This window comes from Uranotaenia lowii, chromosome 3, assembly GCF_029784155.1.
Source record: "Uranotaenia lowii strain MFRU-FL chromosome 3, ASM2978415v1, whole genome shotgun sequence".
Taxonomy (NCBI): domain Eukaryota; kingdom Metazoa; phylum Arthropoda; class Insecta; order Diptera; family Culicidae; genus Uranotaenia; species Uranotaenia lowii.
In genome coordinates, this window is record NC_073693.1 from 123,120,484 (window position 1) to 123,145,427 (window position 24,944).

Below are 24,944 nucleotides of genomic sequence, written 5' to 3' on the forward strand. Positions count from 1 at the left end.
CCAGAAGGTCATCGAAGAAGAGGCAGACCCAGAAATTCGTGGCGGCGAAGCCTAGCCGCTGAAATCCGAACAGTCGACGAGAATCTTGACTGGGACCAGGTGAAGACGCTGGCTCCGGATCGTCAACAGTGGAGGTCTTTTACCACGGCCCTATGCACCGGAGGATCGGCGCGGGATCATTAAGTAAGTAAGTAAGTTAGGTCCCCCATTGATGCAATTTTGTGGGTGCTTGTTTAATTATGTATGTACATTTTTCTAGGCTAGTCAAATAAAAGAAGCATATGATACGTACATGAGTCAACTACATATAGAAAAATATGCTTACGCAAAGCAACGACAATGACAGTTGGATTTAGATTTTTATCTCAACACAAAGCTGAGATATTCAGAGTGGCCCACGTTACCCCACTCTCCCCTACATTTTATAGTAAGGACGGGAAAAAATACATCACTTCTTTTGCGTTTACGCGCAAAATTTTGTAATAATCTGTCAAGACCAAATAATAACACTAGTTTACAAAATTAAAAAAAAAAAATCGTGAACTTTATTGACCGACTTATATTTTTGATGTTAAATCGGGCACTGAATCCAAAAATTAAATTAAAAAAATCTCAGTAGTACAGTTTTTGAGTTATGGTCAAAATTTGGAAAAATAAAAAAAAAAGTATTTTTACTTAGATTAAATTATTTCGGACTGCATAACAGTAATTAGAAATCTCTTTTTTGCATATTAAAGGCGAATAAATTTTTGTGGAGTCTGCTTCGTGCTTCCGTCGCGTTCGGTATACTTTTTCGTTGCTCCCCCGCTGCGGTGTTTTCTGTCTCGTGAAGAGTGATACTGCGAGTTTAATAAAGGGTGTTTGTTTAGTTCAGAGTGTTGAAATCGAATTTACGAAAGAAAAGGCGATTTTATTACCGATTCCAAGGTTCTTCAAGGCATCTTCCGTCTTGAAACTAAACGGGATCCCGATGCAAACGGGATGAAAAAAAAAAAAAAAAAAAAAAAAAAAAAAAAAAAAAAAAAAAAAAAAAAAAAAGGGAGTTTTTGATGCAAACGAAAAGTGGTGGATTCGGGCGAATCAAAGTTGACGGTGATAAGTGAAATTAGGAACAAAAGCAGCGTTTTTCTATCAATTGATTGCCTCGTTATGGAAATAAAAGATATGCCTTCAGCGGAACCTATAGCCAAATCGGCAGTAGAGTTTTTTGAAGCCGAAGATGAAAAAAAATGGTGCGGAATTGGTGTGTGGGTGTATCTGTTAAGTTACATGAAAAGGTCGCGCACACGTTATTGAGGTGATGGAAGGGGTGATAATAGTCGTGTCGAAAACAAAAAATCTTGAACGATAGCAGCGAAGAAGCCTTTGTAGCAGGAACGAGTTTTGGGTGAGAAGTTTCCGATTATTTCTATCTAATTCTCCTTTCTCCAAATTTTTGAACAAATCAGAATCAACAAATCTGAATAGCGTAGAACTGTAGAAATGGAGATATGAGTATCGATTCAGTTCCGACGGAAGTACAGGCAAGAATTTCGAAGTCATCAAGATAATTTTCTATTAAAACTATATTTTTAAGCTAAAGTTTTGGCTCCTCAAGTTTTCAGGCATTTTGTATAGGGAGGCGTTTGGCGATGAACTTGTAAGGCTTGTTACGCCACCAGGCACTGGTTGCGTAAATTTGATTGCTGAAGCGAATATATGGTCACCAAAGTTCCAAGAAGTGGGGAAAATTTCAACGAGATACATGTTTGAACGCGTCCAGTAAGATGGTGGTGTGCGTGAGGAGTTAGAAGAAATATAAACATGTGGAGGTTGCTCTGCTTAATAAAGTAAATAAAACGGGATTTTCTAGATCGAAGCAAGCGGTGCGTGGGATTAGTTGGCGGAAATCTCAGTAAGGATCTCTCTTTTACATACTCTTAATATTCCACCCTTTTTCTTTTACACATATTTCTACGTCAGTAAATGCGAGCGCAAGTGTTGAACAGATGGCAACTCAGAATCTGTTAAGGGTCCCATGCATAGACAAATATTTGCACAAATCGTTTAGGTCGAATCGTGTGGGTAAATCCATCCGAATCAAATGTTTTGAATGGCCTTTCAAAACTTTTATCTCAGTTGTAATTTTTTTTTCTTTCTTCTTCTATCTGTGCTAATTGTGTGCATAATGTATGGGACCCTTAAAGCGGCCATAGACTACACAAATGGCCTGTACAAACTCGATGATTCCACGACAATTGTTGGATCTATGCTCGCCCACACACTAAACCAACATTTTTCACGCGAACACAAAAGATTGCTGGCGAAAACAGGAACAGCAACAAAAAAAATCATCTCAGGATGGTTTGTACAAAATAATTCGATCCCGACCGACGATTTTACTCCAACCGTTTTGGCGCTCATTCAAAGAGTAGCCATATACTATGCAAATCGTGTTTACAGCGACAAAATTTCATCGAATTTCATCGCATTTGTACAAATGTTGTGTAGTTTGTGGCCCGCTTAAGACTTTTGTACCTAATGTCATTCGATTTTCAGATACCGTTGGAAGTGGCTTGAAAGAACAATTGAAGTGTGAATGCATCTGTCTTGTATTAGAGATATGTGCGGGAGAATATAAAGAATGTATTTAATGCGAAGGAGATACAAATAATTTTTTACTTCAGTTTCTAGGAATGCTCGGTAACTTATATAATGCTTAAAATAAAGTATCTTTTCTTTATACTTTTTTTCTATTCTTTATATCTTTTGTATATTCCCATTGACCATTTTTCATAGACTCATTTCTTTCTAAAACAATCATAAAATAAAAAAATATTTCATTGCACTGTTTGAATACATATTACATAATTCGAATCAGCATCATGGAGGAAATGCAAAGAATGCTTGACTCATATTTAAAAAAAAATCTATTTGTTTCATCTGAACAATATGAAATATTGTATTCATAAATTTAAGTGATAACCTTGTTTTAAAATTGGGTTATTGTATTGTATTATTGGTTTTTACTTCAAGAATATTCTTTTATATTTATATCCATCTTTTATAATCACAATCACAATAAAAGTAAATAACAATAAACGTATTCGTTTTTGCAGAGGCTGAACCCATTGGAAACATGTGAATATATTTCATATATTTATCGTTTTGTCATTATGTGTGTTAATCTTGTATAACTTTAAATAGGATAACATTAATTACATTTGTTTTTTATGATATAATTATTGTTTTCAATTATTTTTCTTTTATTTATATATTAATTTTTTATTTATTTATTCATTAACCTCAGAGGTCATTCGGGTTCGGAGGTTGTTGGAGGCATCTATGAAAATTTGAAGGATTCTCCAGGCAAAGCTGCGGTAAGATTAGAGCTGAGTAAAGGTACCGTAAGGAAAGGTGAAAGATCGGATGGAAATTGAATTGGGTATGAAACTGAACAAGGTTGGTTCCAGCTACAGGTAAGCTGAGAGTGTCTAGAGGTAAGATAGGTAAAAGGTAAGATTATTTTACCATACAACTATTTCATTGATTGAATATATTATATAAGAGCGAACAAACAGTTGCCAGCTGGGCAGGTATCTACACGTATGCGGAATACCTGTCGTAGATTCTTAACTCTTAATATGTTATGAATTTTATACGGTTGCGAAACTGTTTGCTCGTTCTACAAATAAGACATACACCTACACGAAACATTTTCATTTCATGACAGTTCACACGAAGCCATGGTGTCGGGTATGTGATGATTTGCATAGAAGATTGGCCGAACTAAAAATCTAAATGATGCAAGTTAGCGCATACGTTGGCGAAACTGCGGTGAATCCGTGCACCCATGGTGGATTATCTACATACATACATACATTAAAGGCGAATAAATTTTTGCGTTTAATCAACAGTATTTTTGGAATTGGTGACTTTATGATAGAAAAAATATAAAAAAACGCATTTTTTTCAGAGAAAATTTTGTTTTAGCGAAAGTTTTTGCATCGATGGTAACATTTTAAAAATCTGATTTTCTATTGCGAAATTGTGAAATCTTTATTGTGCATTGACGGTCAATAGAAAATTTAAATTTTTTAAATCTTATCCTCGAGTCTAAAAAATTTTCTGAAACAAAATTTTCTCTAAAAAATGCGTTTTTTATAATTTTTTTTATCATGAAGTCAATATTATCAACAATACTGTTGATCATACGCAAAAATGAAGTTCAAATGATCGATAGAAAATTTATTAGCCTTTAATATGCAAAAAAGGGATTTCAAATTACTGTCATACAGTCCGAGATATTTTAAACTATGTGCAAGTACTTTTTTTTTATTTTTTAAGTCCTTGAAAGAAACTTTGAAACCCCAACGATCAGCAGGAATCTAAGTAAAATCAATGGAGTTTTCGATGCAGAAAAGAGCTTTATTGTCATTATTTCTTTCATTACTCTTAATGCAGTTGTTGACCCACTTTGGTGTCGTCAGATGAAAGTTGCATCACAAAATTCACAAATTGGGCTATACAATAGTATTTTAAACAGAAAATTTGCTGATGCAAACGGTACTTTTAGACATTCATATCCAAGGTCATTTTTTTTAATATTAATATAAGCTAATTAATATCAATAACTAGCTGATCCCGTACGAACTTCGTTTAGCATTAACTTTTGATATGAGATGAGGAGTTTGTGTTTAAATGATTATTGTATTGAAATGCCTTTATGAAGGATTTATGAACAAACCTTTTGCTTGTCTCGAAAAGAACACTCGTGTACGAATTTTCGTCTTGTTCGGATTAATAATAACGATTAAATTGAAAAAAAAATAACAGTTAACATGAACGACTTCTTTCTCTGTCGACTGACACCAAATTTGAAATCAGACCGTTCGTCCTGTAAAACTCCTATGTATGAATTTTCGTCTTGATCCTATGTAAAGTAACACAATTATTGTAAAAATATTAAAAAGTTATCATGGACGACCTCTTTTTCTATAGTCTGGTTCAAAATTTAAATTCAGGAAACAATATTCCCTTTTTTTAGAAATCCAGTGTATAAATATTCGTCTTTATCCCGTTAATAATAAAGTAATTATTTCTTTAAAATTTAACAGCTTATATGAAGACCCCTTTTCTGTCGTCTGTTACAAAGTTTGTAATCAGGAATCGATTTACCGTCCTGCAATACTCTCGTGATTGAATTTTAGTCTTAATCCGATGCATAATAACGTAATTATTGTAAAAACATTGAAGAAATAGCATGGAGCACCTTGTTTGCCGATTCTTTGTCCAAAATTGTACACCTGAAATCAATTGCCTGTGTTCTAAAACTCTCATGTGCATATTTTCATTCAAATGTAACGCATAATCACGACATTATCGCTAAAACAGTGAACAATTAGTATGGATGAGATCTGAAATCAATTGTCTGACCCTCAACAAATCTGGTGGACAAAATTTCATCTCAAACCGATGACTCCTTACCCAAAACTCGACTCCTTAAATCAATTGCCCACCCTTAATGCTCCCGTGTGCAAATTTTTAATTCAATCCAATGTTTATTAGCGTCAATATCGCAAAAACTGTGAACAGTTAATATAGACGATCCCTTTTTTCAACCTTTTCCACAAAATTTGATACGTGAAATGCTGGTACCTAAAAACTCATGTGTGCAAATTTTCATCTCAATCCTGTATATAATGACGTCAATATCGCTAAAACAGTATTTCTGTTGTATGGACGACCCCTTTTGCCGCACCCTGACCCAAAATTCGACTCCTGGATTTGGTTCCTGAGCCTTCAAACTTCCATGTACAAATTTTTATCTTAATCTTATGATTAACGAGGTCAATATTGCAAAAACAGTGAAAAGTTCGTATGGACGACCCCTTTTGCCAGCAACTATAAAATGTGATAAGATAAGATGATGTTTTTAAAACAAATAAAATCTCGTTATTCCTTAAACTGAAAAAAAATCCTTTGCAGTAAGATTATCCTTAGCGGTAAATTTAAAACCCATCACCATAAATGACGCTACTGTTTTTACCTCAAATCCTTTCTTCAATTTGATCATTCAAGCGTTTCATTTCCACAAACATGTCGTGAAAACGGTGGTTGGTTCATGAAAATGACCACAAAAACAGTGAACAGGTAATATGGACGACCTCTTACATAAAATTTTATACCTGAAATCGATTGACCGTCCCGCAAAACTCCCGTCAATATCACTAAGACGGTATTTGTGTAGTGTGATCGACTCCTTTCCTGGCGCCTTCCACAAAATTGGAATATCGTCAGTATCATTAAAACAGTCTTTGTGTTGAATGGACGACCCCTTTTGCCACCCTCTTACACAAAATTTGATACCTAAAATCGATTGCCCCTGAAAACCTCTGTATGCTGATTTTCATCCCAATGCAACTAGAAAACGAAAATATATCTAAAACAATATTTGTGTTGTGTGGACGACCCCTTTAAAACATTTTTCATCTTTCCTGGACTTAACCAGCACCCATGCCAAATTGCAAATTTCTTGGTCTTTTATCTAATTCCAACACACAGGTTTGTTTATTGTTCATTAACAGATCACTTATTGAGTCCAAATTAAAGACAAACTACAATTACACGGAATTTACCCTACACTATACTTAAAGCACTAAGGATTCTTCTTCGGGATAACTCACTCGAAACGTCAAAATCATAATGATCGAAGAAGCGGTTAAACGTCTTTATTGCACCAATCAGCACTGTATTAGTTCCGTAATTGTTCTGTCGGAGAGGAGCAAAAAGCTGAACATCACGATTCCTTAGGCTTCGATATCGTAAGCTAAGTTGGAGTGCTTCTAACAGTGCGGGGCAGTCGGTTCTCGACGAAAGCAGATCAGCGACGATAGAGGCCTAACGGGTGTTAAATGAAAAATGAGAATTTTTTCAATCACATATAAAAAATTGTTATATTTTTTCATCGATCTCAGTATTTTTAATTAAAAACATGATGTATTTTCTTCAAAAAAATGTCAGTGAATGTTTGAGTAAGGGCCGTGGTCTGATGTTCGACGCAACTTTGTCGCGATGCTCTCACAAGAACGTTGTTCGGCACTTACGTCCATTTTCCGGATACAATTCCGGATTCTTGTAGTCAGTTGCTTCGTGTCCTTGGCCCTCCAATTGTTTTTATACACTAGGGCACTGAGTGAGCCAAAGAAATCCTCTATTGGGCGGCACTGGGGCAAGTTTGTTGGGTTACGATCTTTCGGCACGAACGGTATCTTTTCCTCCTCAAGGTACGCCAGCCAGCCAGAACGAATGACGTCCCGCGGTATTTTTTGGTCATCCACCGACACTGTGATTTAACCATCTCAATCTGCTTCTCCGTGTTCTCCGGCGACCTCGTCTTCTTCCTGCAGACGATTCCTTCCATCTTGAGGGTACGATGAATCAATACGTGGGAGCAGCCATATTTCCGACCGGCGTCACGCAGGCTGGTTGCGTCCTTGTTGTCAAACAGCTTCTTTAACGATGTCTTCCTCTGCTTTGTCATTATCGTCACCGGACGACCACTTCCGACCTTCCGCTCTACGTTCAGGGAACCCAGGATACGATACACCGTACTGACAGGTACATTTTCTTCCTTAAAATGTGCCACCGTAAACTTTTTTCCTTGCTGGAAATGCGTTTCGTAGAACCGTACAATGCGTTCGCGGAGCACGTGCTGTTTCGACGTCATCTTTGCTTTGACTAAATTCAAACTAGCAAAACCAAACACGCCTACTGTTTCTAGGGAGCCCAAAGAGCAATTTTCTTGGAGAAAGAAAATTTTACGCTCTTTATTTGAGTTACTGAAAGGTATCGAAAACATTCTCATTTTTTATTTAACACCCGTTATGTAGTGGTCCGCCGAACCTGCTGCCTGTCGTTGTCGATTGGGCGGCAGTGGTTTTCGTAGCTGGGACGTCGGATCCGGTCTTGCCAGTTCAGGTTCCGGAGAGCGAAACGCAAAAACGCCTCTGGATGGCCTCGATACGCAAGACGTTGGCATTTTTGGGGCTGTTGATAGGTTGAAGCAATTCCAAGTCGTCGACATGCGCCAGTTTTGGTCCATCGAAAAACGACTAAACGTCGTTGAAGTAGTTCAGGAATATTATGGGACCTAGGTGGCTCCCTTAAGGTACTCCTGAAGAGGCAAGGAATTGATTGTAAAATGATTCACCAGTTCGTACAATAAGGTTCCGTTCTTCCAAGTAGCTATGGGACCATTCCAGTTAAGAGTCGCAAATACCGTTACGATCTATGGCTATGGCTATTTTGTGGTTTACCTTGTCGAAAGCCACGGATAGGTCGGTGTAGATGACGTCGGTTTGAGACCCTCTGGCAAAGCTGTCTTGCACGGAAGTCGTAAACGTCAACAGCTTTGTAGTCGTATGGCGCTTAGGCATGAATCCATGTTGTTCGTTAGAGAAATAAAATTTGCAATAGAAAAATGGATCCAATACAACCAGCTAACACAGTTTGGCAATCGCGCATAAGGCAGAAATACACGATAATTGTTAACATTCTTCCTGTCCCCTTTTTCGTAGACCTGAAACATGTAAGCCTCTTTCCAAATGGAAGGGAACGTAAATTCCGTGAGCAATGCTTGAAGGATTCGTTACAAAAATTCAACGCATCTAATGCAAATAAAATTGAAAACAAATAATATTCTTGCTAAACAAGAAATACTCTAACGGATTGAAAGCTACTCATATATACTAGAAAAATATTCAATTTTAGTGAAGCGGATTATTTTAATCTATATAGAATAGAGAGAACAATAATATAATTTATTATCTAATTTTTATTTAGAACCTTCTTGTTATCAAGAATTTGGCGTTAATTTATAACAAAAAATTCTCCCTCTTGGAACAATTGATAAATGTACCGAAAATTTAGAAATGTACCAAAAACACAAATTATCAAAGCATGATTCGACACTATCAAACCGTAGAATTCATAGATGGAAAGAAGCCTTTTCGCCAAATCCAGAATCATTCACCATAACAGTAAACATATTGAACGTCGGCGCATTCAATCTGTTCGTCACGTGCGCTTTTATTTCCCCTGTTGAATAATTCATGGCTCTGAAAATTTTCCGGCGAAGGATCGCTTCGATAGAATCGAAGAGTCATATAGACAATACATATGAATCCACTACTGTTGTTTCGGACTTTTCCAAACATCTACATAGAAAATGTATAGGATACAGCACATGAATCGGCACGTGTTCTCCCATGGATGGGGCACCAGAGGAAGGAAACAGCACCATCATCGATAATCGTTTGCGCCGGGTCGCCTTGCAGTCAGTGTCAGTGGCAGATTGTTGTTTTTGAACGAATGACGAACGATGATTAGCTACTGTCAAAGCGCCGCACCGCGGCACCAAAACCACGAAATAGTTACCGCTGAAATGTGACTCATTTTCATCGCATCGTTGAACACTTGACGGCGACGACGACTGTTTGTGATGAGTGAGACACGTGAGTTAACCTCCTTTTTCCGGCCACAAACACAATTCGCCCAATTTCCATACCGGGTGGTTGGCTGGCTGCCTGCCTTCGGTTTTTTAGTGATGGCAGTTTTAACGGTCCGTTAGGTTTAAAGCTCAGGAAATTATTATTTCGTCAGGCCCACGATAAACCGGTAACCAACTTGGCGGGGATGCTCATTTTTATATCTAGGTACCAGTAAAAAATTTAAAAACATACATGCTCACAGGGCGCACACGCTGTTGAAAATTACTTGTCTGGAATATCAAATCGATAGAAGAACCCTCACCCGTCTTACGTATACGTTATCTGGCTGTTCGAATCCGTCGTACGGCGAATCTGTTGCTTATTTACTTATTTTGGTTATAAAAAAAAGGGTACCACATCGGAAGTCATTCGGTACGCCGTGCCTGGCTGGTGTGGGTAATTGAAAAGTGATTGTAGCAGAACGCCGGGTTTTGAAGATAAATATGTTCGATAAGACGTTCCGGTGCCGGCGAAAAAATGTTTGTGTTATATCCCCCTTTTTATAATACGATGATCTGTCTTTTTTAAATTTTGGATATTGATAAAAAAAATCAATCTTTTAAGGTTAAAACTATATCCTTTCAGATTATCAAGCATTTAGCAGGCAATTCGTCCATTCATGCGCAATTTGTTAAACATACCACAAGACTGATACGGATAATTTTTGGCTTCATTTAGTTTTATTTGTTTGTTTTATTCTTGTTTAAATGTATCTTTTAGATAAAAAAAAACCAACAAAACCGAGGAAATAATCTTCAGATTCGCATGAATAAGTTGTGCATACCGTTCCAAGAACTTCAAGGATTATATAAGCTAGCTAACGTTTCTCGAGTTTCTTAAGGCTTTTAGGGGAGATAATGGCGTGATGGCCACATTAAGAAGGACGCTAATTTAACCATAGAAAATAGCTATAATTTGTGAGTTACTTCATTGTTTTGTGTTCAGAAACTAAACAAATCTATTTCCTAACGGGATAAAACTTGAAAAAGTAGATAAAACGTTTAAAATGCATTTATAAAAACTTTACCAGAAGATGAAAGTCAGTCACTGTAGGGGCTTATTGAGAACCTCCACTGAGGTACTATAAGCAACATTAATCGGGGCACGATGAGCATTTTCTGCCGTAGAATTTAGCAGCGGTAAACATGATAAATGAAAAAAAAAACACCTCGACCAGGATTAGAACTCGAGTCTTCTGATTACCTCTCCGACGCCTAACCGATAGGCCAAATCGTCAGATATAAACTAGTCAAGCTGTGGCTCTATAATTCAGTTGACTTCATCGAGTTGAATTCGCTACTAGATTCTACGGCAGAAAATGCTCATCGTGCCCCGCTTAGTATTGCTCTGTTCGCCCCGAGTGAAAAAGTTAAAGTAAAACGCGATCTTAAATTGATAGTTACAAAAAATCAAAATTTTAATGATTGTGAAAATTGAGGAACAATGTGTACATCATGTTGCAGTACGTACCTTATAGATCAAGATGATTTTACGATTATAAGAGTTTATAAGAGCCGATGCTAAAAATTATAATATTTTCGTCACTTGAAAACCTAGTTGGTTTTTTTTAATATTTCTGTAAAGACGATAAGGAGATTTCTTTTTTGCTGAAAAATTAATACTATAACAACCACAAAACTGTTACTCAAGAAAATTTATCTGTGAAAATTTGTACTTTCGTGGAAAAGAGGAATGCTTACTATGCCCCGGATGTTCTTTATGCCCTTATCTGCTCTACCTCGCTAAGCACCCGCAGTGATGTCAGTTGAATTGTTTTTTTTTTCAATGCCAAAAGACATAAACCTTTTAAACAGCTGATAACTGTTTTGCCTACTAAGTTACGGTCTGCAACAAAGTTGTCCAGCGAAAAATTTCCTTCAAAGAATTTATAAATTGGCGCAAAAACGATCAGCAGGATAGGTTCCACAGAAGGAACAAAAATGATGTTGATTTTCTCGAACAAAATATTCAGTTATCCCATACAAACATAGAAGTTTAAATTTACTTGTCTAAACGTTAGGGCTTTGTGGGGTAATTATGAACAAAATTAGTCATTTTTTTATAATACCAGCTCAAACAAGTAAGCTCAAACAAGTAGCTCTTTAATGTTCAAATTATGGGAAGTAACCTAAAATGAATGACTGGTTTCCTTCTTCATTTATCTAAAGATTATTTTTAAGTTGCATCTTGTGGGCGTAAAACGCTTGTTCAAACCCTTGTCTATGGGGCAATTATGAACACTATTACGATTCTTGTAATGTGATGAGTCATCACTGATGACTTTTGATATAACCTATATTCCTAGATTGAAACCACATCTAAGCAGTGTATTGTAATAAGATTTGTTGATTTTTGAAATTTTTCTGTGTAGAAGTTATGGGTTATTTTCAGTTTTACATAGGTGGGAGGCATCTTTTCATATCCACAATTCTAAAAAATCTAAAAAGTTATTTTTAAGGCTTATTTTCAACATCTGAATGGTTATCGTAATTTTGACTGTAAAGTAAATTTGAATCATCAACCAATGCATAATTACCCGGTATCTTGAAAAATATGGGGTAAATATGAACACTTCTTTGTGCGTGGATGGAAATTTTTTTCAACAGAAAATCATAGCACACCTCATGGGGCATCATTTAAAATTAAAGTGTCCATTTCCCGGCCATTTTCCCTTTCCCGGGAATCGGGAAATCTGGTGGCCTGTTTCCCAGGATCCCGGGAACTATTAAAAAACATGTAAAATATATGCACTTCGACTCAAATATACATAGCTTATCGAACTTTTCGTGCATACAAGCCCATAATTTGTTCAAAATGTACTCTTCATAATGTTTTTAACTTATTTTAATCAAACAAGTTAAACTGTTTTCAACGATGATATATTAAAAACAGTCTAAAGAACTATAAAATAACCTGAATAAGTCAAATGAAGAATTCATCCATGCAATTAGGGGTTGATTGAAAAATATGTTTTTATTTGTTTGATTATTCCAACCATTTTTCGTTTTTCTAAACATTTTACATATTTGCTCTTCATATGAAAAACTATTTATTCTTCATTTTAAGGATTTTAAATTTATCTGGCTTTCAAAGCCAAAGGGAAACAAGTGCACGAATGCTACTTTCGAGAATCAGTCTACCTGCTACGCTACTTTTCATATATTTTTTGAACTTTTGTGGGGTTTCGTTCAATGAATACGGTGTGGAAAACATATTTTTTTTAAACTTACCTATTCGAATATAAAAAAATGTACCAAATGGCTGCAAAATCTCTACTGCCACAGGAATCGGCATATTCTCAATCCGTTTTGTATGACTACCTTTTCAAAAAGAACATCTTCCAGGCTTTTCCAGAGAAAGAATTTCATACATGTCGGGAATTCCCGGGAATGAAACTACGATTCCCGGGAATCGGGAATTCCCGAATTTTTCAAATTCCCGGGAATTAACCGCCCGGGAAATCCCGGGACGGACACTCTATTTAAAATCACTTAAAAAATCTGCAAAAATCATGGATGAGTTTCAGACCAAAACGTAGCTTTTAAGACCCCAGGGTTTGAGAAATTAAAAAATGACCCCAAATCGACTCAGCCTTATGTAGTATAACATCTCTCTTATTGAACATTTTTAAACAAGCTTAAAATTAATTTTTCTTTCTCTTCTTCTATTTACAGGTAAGACGAAGTTGCACTTATTGATGCGAATTGGTAATTCTTAAGAGGTAAAAACAACGTGAAATACAAAAGTTTAAATTTATTTTCGCTTGGTTGCATTGCTAGATCCATTGTATATTCTATTTTTTAAGTATTGGTAGTTATAATTATTTTATTGTAATTCTGAAGATGATTGAAGAATAATAGTAAACCAAAATGTAAAAGAGCAAAGTACATAGTCATTTATTCCTCCAAACAATATCAACAAAATCTTGAAATGTTAATTAACGCTTTAAGGTAAAAAAGTCAATTTTAAGAATACAGTGCATTTGGAAGCCTTTTAGACATCAGAGTCTGAGAAATTTAAAAACGACCCCAAATCGACTCAATATAATATGCCAATGGCATCTTTGAAATATTTCTGAGAATGAATTGGTTTCATAGAGGGTTTTATTTTTAATTCAGTTAAACACTAAGCACTCCAGATTTTCCGGTTCTATCCGGGCTTGCCTGGATATACAATGTGATTTTTTCCGAATTTACTCGGCCTGGATAGGAGCAGGACCAATTTTGAAATTTTGAAATATACAAAAGAATAATTCAAAAGATGTAAATTTCAGTGGGATTTCATTTTTATGGCATTTTCAAAACTATGCTAAATACAGTGAGCGAAATAAGAATAGCACCACTATGTGTTTTGCTTGTTAAAATATGAATGATTGAAAATTACGAAAATTTTCTTCCACAGTTTGTTCTGAATTGCTTAACGGATAGTGCTGCGATTCGAAACTGGAAAAAGTGTGGTTTACTGAACAAAATCAAAGTTTTTGATTTCCAACCTATTTTTTTCAGGTTCAAAGCTAATCCCAAATGTTTGTTTCATCATTTCACGTCATTTTGATGAAGAAAGTAAGTAGTTTGTTAAAGAATTACAGCTAAAATATCAAATTCCTTAACGCTAGAGGAGCATCTCTTAAAACCACCTTTTTAAACCTTTGGAATTCTGGAAAAATCCTTAAAATGCAGATATCTATTCAAAAAAATCGTAGAAGCATTATTATTCATTTTTACACAGTAAATTTTTAAAAATAATCTTGTTTTTGTTGAAAAACTATTCTTAATTCGCACCCTTTTTTCACATTTTTGGTCTCCAACGCCAATTGCTACGTCCAAAAAAAGTAAACTTATGCTTGATTTATCCGTTAAGCAATTCAGAACAAACTGTGGAAGAAAATTTTCGTAATTTTCAATCATTCATATTCTAACAAGAAAAACACATAGTGGTGCTATTCTTATTTCGCTCACTGTATTTCATTCAACATTGTTTGAAGCACCAAAGTTAAAAACAATGAGAACCTTTTAATAATGCTCATAGTGTGTCTGTATGATTTATCCAATTGATAAAAAAATATCAATCGGAAATTCTCTTGACCGTAATAAGGCAATATTTCGGTTAAATTAGGTAAAAATTAGGTGTTGCCAAGGTTGCCGAAATCACAAAAAAAAAACGGAATTTACTAGAATTTAGACCAAATTTCCATCACAGAATCACAGAATCTGTGTCACAGAACACATTTTGGGAATATTCACAAATTTCAAAGATTTTTAAAATTTTGTACGTGGTTCCAAATTTTTTTATTTTTTATTTCAATTTAAATTTTAGATTTCTAAAATTAGATAGAAAAAATATGATAATATTAGTAAAGTTGTAATTATAATTGTAATTTTATTGAGTAACGATAGTCTTCTTTGGTAATACATAAGGTACAGGGAAATTATTACACAGGAGAGTCAACGTAACTACAACACATTTAGACTGGAATAATAACTTTTAAGTTTAAGTTTAAGTTAATTGATTTTCCTAGCAGTAAAGACCAGATTTTTCATGAATTTAAAATGAAACTTAAGGAAAACCATCACAGAATTTTTGGGTTAAATCACAGAAAGTCAGAATATTTCTTCGTCAAAACACAGAATTTTTTTTCGGCAACCTTTGTGTGTTCTCATTTTTGGAAGTGACTGTTAGTTCCTTACATACAAATCCAGGAAATCATGCCTATGTATTTGCCTAAGAAATTAAATTTTGTGATATGTATGGTGTTTGGAAGAATCTTGTTTTAAATGTTCTTGTTAGGCCAGAACAAATTTCAAATCCTTCTTTTGTCACTCGGAGTTGGAACATCGCAAGGTGGGGGAGGACGATAAAAATAATGCGAAAAACAAATAATTCTCAATAAATTGCAAAATAAATTCATGTTGCCTAGTCACAACTTAGGGTATTTTTTTTAACTTTTTTTAAGGCATTGCTGCTGTGAAGGCTTTTTAAGAATGGAAAGTGTATGAATTTATGATCGCACCATTTACCTAAATTGGTTCTGATAATTCGAGTTTTTAGTTTAATAAATTCATCAACTGAGCAATCAAAACGTTTTTCACGATCAAATAGTTTATGAAAAGGCGTTGGAAGGATTAAGAAAACTTAAAAAGGTATTAGTAAGCTAGGAATTAACTTGTAGTAGTAAAGGAATATGATTGAATAATAATTTTGAGAATAGGATCAAAAACTAGATTGCACTAGTCAAAAGTGTTTCCTGATCATATCAGCCCACTCATTCTCCAAAACAAAATTAATTGCTAGGATGCAGAGGTGACCTCGGTCCTAAAGCACAAATTTACTTCTTTCATCCTTTTCTCTATTTTTCCAATCTATCTATTGACTACTAGGACGTGGCCGGCGCCGTTACTGATGATTAAAGAGAGAGCATCAGTTTTGGACATTGTGAATGTGCTGTCAGTCCCAGATACCATTCATTTGACCTTTGAACCAAATTGGTGGCCTCGGTCAATCACGGAGTAGCAACCATTGGCGATGTGGAACTATTTCTACTGAGCCACGCCTGCGATCATGGGATTCGAAATGCATTTAATTCAATTTCAATCATACCAACGAAGAGTATCAATGAAATTTATTAAAACAATGAAATAAAATTTTAATTCGAATTTATTACAAAAAATAAATACAGCATTTCGGGTTCAATGATTAATGGTGGATGTGACTAGTCAATCAAGCTAAGCTAGCTAAGCTAATTTTCTCTACTTTATTGATAATTAGTTTTATTTTCGAATCCCTATAACTAAACCCCCCGCTCTCCTCCCCCTCGTGACTACTCTCTGAGTGAAAAACAAGGATTATGAATTTTAAACCGACCTAAGGACCGCAAAGAAAACCAAACGAAAAATGTCGAAACTTAATGTGCTTTATCTCGGCAAACAATGGACAAAATTCTCGCCTGAGCTTTTTTTACGTCGTATGAAACATCTTAAGAATTCATAAAACAACTTTAAAATTTGTATTTCACATATAGAATATGTTGTCCAAGCTACAAATATTCTAAATGGAAAGAAGTTACGACTATTTTATGTCATTTTTTGTATTTTTTCGTAGTAAAACTATTTTTTTACATTTTGTTTCAACCGACGCAATGAAAGCTCATGCGAAAATTCCACAAATTCTGTTTTCAAGTTTGTTTAAATCAACGTTTGAATTTTAAAACTTTGTAGTAGTGAACCTGCATATAGGAAAAGCGATGTTTGATCCCTCTTAAAATAAAATATGTGGCAACATCTCAGAAAACTTGAACAAAAAAAAACCTAAGCACTGTTTTCTGTCTCAATGTCCAAGCTCCAAAGTGAACACTCAGCAAATCCAACAAAACAACATTGAATTTGATGCCCGAAGGATCGCGATAAACGGTATAAATGACTTGAATTTATTTAACAATCGGATAGTTTTCTAACTAGGAACACGATCCATCAAAGCAGTGAAAAAAATTGTACCTAATCATAAATTCATATGAAGGGCTTTAAAATTATCTGTTTGAACTACAACAACAATCACAATATTCTACTTGGTTGAGTTTTCAATTAGAAAGCTAAAAGCTCTACGACAAAAGCTCGAATCGATTTTGACAGCTCTTTTGTATCGATTGGAATTTTGTTTTTCAGACGTCGCTTCTCTTACATGTAGTTCACTACTTTGTAGTAAGAGAAAAAATATTTTCGTATACAGATTAAACGTTCCTCAATCAGTGAAAATCACCTTTGTTTTTTTGGCACCATAGAAATAATTGAGTGCATTAATTTCAAATTGGGGCTTGTGATATAGCTCAGTTGGCAAGTCTGTTGTCTCCTGAGCAGATGTCCGCGAGCTCAAGCCCAAGAGTAAACATCGAACACAGTTGTACCGGATAAGTTTTTCAATAACGATCCGCCAACTGCAACGTTGATAAAGTCGCGAATGCCATAAATATGGTAAAACGACTATAATCGAAACAAAAAAAAAACTAATTTCAAATCGACAATTTTGCCTTTCGCTTCAATTTCCATATCTTTCGAGTTATGTTAACTCGGATCCTTGTAATTATCTTTTACCAGAACAATTTGATAGCACCTTTCCTTTGACACGTAAAACACGGCATTAATGTCTCCAATTGTTATTTCTGCCTAGTTTATAGCTGTCTGTCACTCATCCTGCAATAATCTTGCTGGGGAACGTTTAATTAAGGAAGAACATTCTTATGCGATCGTAAACAAACGTATTAATTTTACTCGACTTCTTGAACAACTAATCGTTGCCGGGATTACCAAACCATCACATCATTTTATGCTAACAACATGAACCGTCTCAAACTTCGTCGTCAGCGAAGCATTATTCTTCCCTTTGTTGATGGTTCAATATTGATTTTTATGGTACTTTCTTGCAATCGGGTGCGATTTCTTTGTTTGAAAGCGAATCCTGCCGGGATCTCTGAAATGTTGGAACAGTTTGCTAGCCAGCCAGCCAGTCAGCCAGCCGGCATTACGAACTGATGGCTGACGTCCAATCCCCGCATCTGCCCACTTTTATTTTCAACAACACCCTTCCTCCTAATCAAACAGCAAAAACAACAGCACAACAATGCGCTGCTCACGATAATAATGGTTTGCATAGTGTTTGGACCAATACAACCGTCACGACATTAGGCAGCCAGCACCCAGCCAGCAGAAGGAAATGTTAAGCAGCATAAATGCACCCACACCACCAACCAAGTCATAATGAGTGAGATCAATTCGATCAACCCTCCTGCTGCTGCCGGCAACCTTCCGAAAGAGAAAAAAAAAGTTGAACGACCACCCCCAACTCGAACCATTTTACACCAAACCAACGACAGTTGAATGGGTGCACGCGGAGTAAGCAAAGGAAGCGTTTAGTTTGGTTTGGGTTTGGGAAATTCCGACTTCGCGTGCCGACGACCGAAATCGGCTGGGCGACTCGACTTCGTTTTCATTCATCCTTTTCCGACAATGCCATTCGGAAATGGTGTGGTGCTGCTGCCAACTGCCAGTAATGTTCGTGTGATACGAATACCAAAACAGGACAGGGTGTTGCGTACTTAGATTGGCGCTTATTTAGATGAAAAATCTGTATCGATTCATCAAACTTTTATAAACGCTACGACGATGTTGAGTGGTTATCGTTCAGGGGTCAAGTCGAAGTCATTAAAAGTCCATCATCATATACTCACTCAACACATTCGTGGCGGAATGTTTTTTGCAGCATCCATACCGTAAAACGGGGTAAAGTGATCAATCCTTTTTTCAATATTTTTCGATTATTTTTTCTGTCAAGGGGAATGTGGCATGTTTCATATTTTTAAATCCAGCACTGGTCTCCTATAAACGTAAAACATAGTTGCAGAAATTTATTAGACTACTTTAAATCAGGCTTCTTCGATTCTCTTGATTTTTGCTCGGTTTTTCTCATCTCCTTGTCAATCACCTGGGAGAAAAATGCTTTCTCGCACTTGAAACGATCCACCAGCCCACATTTTGTTGGAGAGAATTTCAATAACGCAGTCACCCAATCTCATTCTCGCTAGGAGTAATGTTCATTAGCTTCTCAGTAGCTGGCTGAGAAATCAACGATCACAATTCATTTCACTGATTACACGTAGCACTGATTAAGTGTTTTCAGAGTCACACACCAACAGTGCTCTGTCCAAGGGATTGCAGTGGAGAGAAAATTCTTTGCATTTGGAATGGAAATGATCAAAATTCTACAACTGCTTAACAAATCGTAACAATTTGCAACAATTAGCACATTTTCACTCTCTATGAGCACCGGTTTCTCTCATTTTAACTGAAACCTTCTAATTCTCTCTAACAAATTGCAACAAATTATAACAAATTCAATCATTGGCTGCAAATTTGTGTGATCTTTGACGATGATTCTCCGTTTATCTCAGTCCCCTGGCTCTGTCAGTAGAAGAGCGATCATACGTTAGAGAAAAAAATACTCTCCGCTCTCTCAGCAGTAGAGGATGAAATGCTCATTAAAAATAGACTCATGATTATTCGGAGCGAAAAAGTTCAATGTCTTCATTTGATCAAGATGAGCAAAAAGAAGCCTGCTTTAAATTTGATTTTAAAATCGATTTCGTCTATGTTTAAAATTTGATACTTTAGGGTATTATTGATCAGTCTCTATTTTGACGGTTTTCTTGATCATAAAGGATACAAAACCCTTCATAATATTTACAAATGTTAGTTTTTCAAAGGCTAAGGCAGTTCGAAACAAACTCAAATGATATGAAACTCTACAAAATTGAATAAAACACTTTCAGTGGCTCAAAGATACTAAATTTGTAACTTTTGGTCCAGTGAATTCTGAGATATCCTACAATGCTGAATTTTGGTGTTTCTTGGTTTAGATTTCTTCGCTGCCCAAAAAAAAAACAACATCTCGGTCCTTAATGTGTTAAGGCCGAACAACAAATAAAATTGAAAGACGGACAATGATGCTGCATAAATGAAGGGGCTAAATTTTTTAACAATACTTATGAAATTTTAACTACAAAAAAAAGAAATTTTGCCTTCATTCAATTCCTTACCCAGACAAACAGAAGTCATATTTTATTTTACAGATAATATTGTATAGAATGTTATTCAAGTCATTTTCGTATATCTGCACCTACAATGTGCGGCCCTTGCATATTCTTCATCGTATTTAAATGCATTGCATGATTTCATTACGACAATCCGTATATCTGCACTTACAATGTGCGGCCCACGCATTTTTTTTATCGTATTTCAATACATTGCATGATTTTATTAGTACAATACAATCCAAATAATGAATATGTGTGCTAATGTACCTATATGGCCTCCATGGTACTGGTTTTGCTGCATTATATACGATATGTTTACACGTATATTTGCACGTATATTTGAATTGCAAATTCGAAATACCCACCAAAAGGTTATCTCGGTAGGCAATCCCCTTTAATTTTTTTCCTTCAAACTTTACCATTTGATAAGATTTTTTGCCTTTTGTACTAGACTGGCTTACTCTTGGAAAATGTCCCTATTTTTTAAATATCAACAATTTACCTCAAAATACCACAAAAACTACACCAAAACTATACATTTACAAAGGAAATAATTTAAACCCCCACATAAATCAACCTGCTGGTTCTAAACGCTTTTAATTCATCAGGAAGGGTGTTTATTTGCAAGCCTTCGGAAAATGGATATTTCAAGATTTTGAAATTACATTTTTACTTACATTTGATATTTTCAAAACAAACCAAGTTTTTTTCCAATTTTAAACTCAACTTATAGGTTTTGAAACGTAGAAAAAAGTTTTGAGATATTTTAACTTTAGCCTTAGTTATTGATGATTCTGTGGAAAAATTTCATGTTGATCAAAGTCACCCCGGTGATCAATGTTACCCCGTTTTACAGTACTCTTAGTACTTAACTCTTAAATACCTTTCATGTATGTTTTCTTCAAAACCAACCCCCTGTTTTGCCTAAACTTTACGGATTCTATCTGTATAAGAATTTAATCTTACTGAGTAATAGAAAACTCACAATGAAACATTGTTCTGATAACGGCAAAAAAATTTCACTGCACACTGGGCTGATTATGTTCTGCAGTAGCTACACGCTCTTTTTTTGGTACTCAAAAATATGTTTGACGGTGGTTCAAAACATAGTTCAATTCTATGAACTTTAGTTTAAGTTTTATTATTCCTCCTTGCGATGTTTCAAAACAGAGTTCAAACTGTGAACTCAAAACTAACCTCATTTGTGCTATTTTCGCCGAACTGAATTTTGGGTAGACACGAATAAAGGCATCAAAAAGTTCGAATTGGAGTTCGGTTGTCGAACTTAGTTTTGAGCATGCCTGTCAGATCTTAATTTTGCGATTGCCCAGTCAAACTCAAAGTTGAGTGCTGTCAAATAGCACTTCAATTTTGAACCAAAACAACTTAATTTTCAGTTTGAAATAAGGAGCGTGAACGATTTTTCACTCGAATGCATGGTAAAATTACCAAAGTTTGGACCATTATCCTCCTATTTAGCGAACGTTCGTATAGTTTTCGCAGCTTGGGATTCTATGTTGTTTTGATATTATTTCTGGTTCTTAAAAATATCGAATTATGGGTCCAAATTATTGCCTTCTAATATGAACTCACATTACAAAAGTGAAGTACAAAATCTTAGCAATTTATTCATTTGAGGAGTGTCGTAAAATGGAGTACAATATTTTTTTTTACTGCACAAAAGCATTTATGAATTCATGTCAAATTTGGTTTTCTCGATCATTTTTGTCCCTGGATTTATGAACCATCGTGGGTTGTTGGTGCTTTGGTTGTAGTTTATATCAGCACTTGCTGACTCGGTGTGCTTAGATGCACCATCTAAACATTTTTCAAACTCGTCAAAATTATAAAAATTCAAAATAAATTGAATTAAAGATAGGTTTGATTGTTTGATATTGTCGATTAAGTTTAGTTTTTGTGTTATACCTTTTTTGTAATTGGTTTTGTAATTATTTTAAATCCCATAATTTGACTCTGTTCTTTTCACTTTAATGCTATTTTTTCCGGGATTTTCATCCTTAATGATGTTTAATCCCTTATGATGTCAATTTATAATTTAAATTAATGGAAATACATTTTATATATTTTTTAAAGTCAAAAATTCTTAAATTTTCAAAATGAATTACTTTTGTTGTTTGATTCGAAGGTATCCGGCCTGTCAAATTCTTCAATTTTGGATTGTCAGAATTCACAGTATCGGAATCAAAAATAGATTTTTTGAAACTCCAAGGCGGCACCCACTGTTTTTTTCTGGAATGATCTTTTTGTATAAATTTTTAGAACATTGAACTCCTTAAAAATCGGTTATATTATGATTTATTAATGTACAATTTCATTCGAATACCATGCAGAAATTTATTTAGGAATATTTTTTGCAAGTAATATTTTGGGATGATAATCAAGCCTTTCGAAAGTTAGAAAGGTTTCCAATAAATCAAATCACATTATTATGTATAAATTCGTTTCAAACCAAACTTTGAATGGTGCTAAATACTTCACGTGGTTCATGTTTTCTTTATAAAAAAAATAGATGGGATGTTCAATCTAAAAAATCATGTCATTATAACAAAACATTCTTAAACCTTTTTCGAAAGAAATATAAGTCTTTCATCGCAGTGAATCAACTCATTATATCAACTCTGAACAGTATACCGAACTTTATAAAAAATACTTAGAAATTGTTCCTTTGATTGTATGTTACATTTATTTCCTATGAATATTGATTTAAAAAAGGTAATTTTGAGGGGTTTTCAATAGAAAAAGATATTGAGTTTTTGAGTCTATAGGGATCAGACAGAATGACAGACACAATCATATTTGATGCTTTCTATAAACTAGCACTAGCATCATGTTGAGGAAACGTTATTCTTTGAGTTAGAGGTACATGTTTACGTAAAAATGCTGAAAATTAAGAGAAATCAACGTATCAATCTTTATTTTCCGCTTTGTTTACGAACGTCTCCGACAATAAAGCAGGTTGACAAATGCTGGGGCCGTTGTTCCATAATTCCACGTAGAAAGAGGTTCTCAACACATATAAAAGCAGTCCACGTGATAATGTGAAGCAACCAAGTTGCATATCTAGCGTAACATTACATAAGGGGGAAATAACCAAATGTAAACAAATCGAGTTAATGGTGATTCTGGATGTACGCGGTTGAACTTGCCTAAATAAACACGGATTAATCTTAAAATCACTGAAAACTTTCAAAAAATGATTGAAATTCCATTGGGCGAAACTTCCTGTTAATGCATTTTTGTTGGAACTTTAAGTTACGTCTATTCAAAATGGGGTTAATTTTTCTTTTCGTGTAAAGGCAATAGGCGTAACTGAGTTGACCGTGTGTGACAAAACAGCCTAATTTGATTTTTCGTGTAGGACCAAATGGGGTTACAAAACCAAAACAAAACGGCCGATCAATTGGGCGAAACTTGCAGGCGTAGCTGGAATTAAAAACAAAAAAAGCCGAAACTGTGAAATTTATTGAAAAGGGTTAAAATTCTTGATAACCGACGAACAATAAGTGAATATAATGCACATTTATTGAACAAAAAGTGGACGATTTTTATAATTAGGATTTGATTGATTATTTAGAATTTTCAATTGCTAACTGCTAGTTTCGGCCTTATGAAATGTTACGCTAAATAGGGAAGATGAGAATAGCGATACATTTCTTTCAGCTCTCTCAGCAGCAGATGATGAAAGGCTCATAAGAAATGGACTCACAAGCAGAGATGCCAACTGTTTTTTTAAAGTCTGGAAGATTTCGAAAAAATGTCTGGAAAAGTCTGGATAGGCAAACTTTGCATGGAGCGATCTTTTTTTAATCGCTAGTTCGCAATTTTTCAAGGTACCATTCTCTCACATACTATCAATTTCTGGGCCTATTGTAGTAGTAGAGACTGTACACGCGCTATGCTTAACTCTTTATTTTACAAATATCGCTTTTCAGTTACTAATATTAATCATTTCCCGATATTTTATCAAAAACATTATGAATATTTAACTGTTTTGTAGAATAATTCATGTCCAAATTCAAAAGCCGTATTTTGTTAGCTACTGGCAGAGATACGAAAAAAAAGATCATCTGATGAACAAATATTTATCTCTCTATGAACGCTCGTCTTTCATCAATGTTTTACTTCCTAATTCTTTGAATAAGGGGGGAGGGGGGGGGTTCGCCCGACTTATCTCAATCAGCTAAGTGGTTTAATTTTCAATCAGAGATCAGAAATTCAATTCGTCACATCTCTTACAAAAAAGTTATACACCTCAAACTGAAGGCTTAATAAGAAAAGGTCTTCGGACAACCACAAGATTAAGAATTTATCTAACCAAAGCTATAGAATTCTGACATTTGACTCTGTACTCAGGGAACACCCTGTAAATTTCCTGCCTCACCAGTACAACATTCCATTTTTCCTTTGCCCGGCCAGCCAGACGTTTGTTGTCCTTATATGGACTTGGAGATGTTGATGCCGAGATTGAACCCATTTTTTGTTGTTGCTCTCTTCTCTCCCGTATTTGGCGCCGAACATATTTTAAACCAAAATATCACATAAACACCGGAATGACGAGTGTATGTAAAATTGGAGATTATCGATTTATTTCGCTGCTGCTGCCGCTTTGTTCCCGATTCCGAGACCTTATGGGTGCTAATAACAATTTTGGCAATCGGCAAGGGGCCATCATCGGTGGTGTTACGACGATGTCGATTCCGCAGCTGCCGATGCGGGAGAGCAAATCACGTAACCATGCTAAGCGGCTGCGAATGGCAACATGGCAAAAGGTTTATGCGAATTCCTCCTTGGTGTTTTTTCTTGTTGCTAGAATT

General features: G+C 35.3%; 1 protein-coding gene across 2 annotated transcripts in view; it reads left to right on the forward strand.

The window, feature by feature from the left end:
- Positions 1–24,944, forward strand: part of LOC129757681 (tyrosine-protein kinase Abl) — a 448,900-nt gene that overhangs the window by 115,484 nt on the left and 308,472 nt on the right. The window lies entirely within an intron of this gene.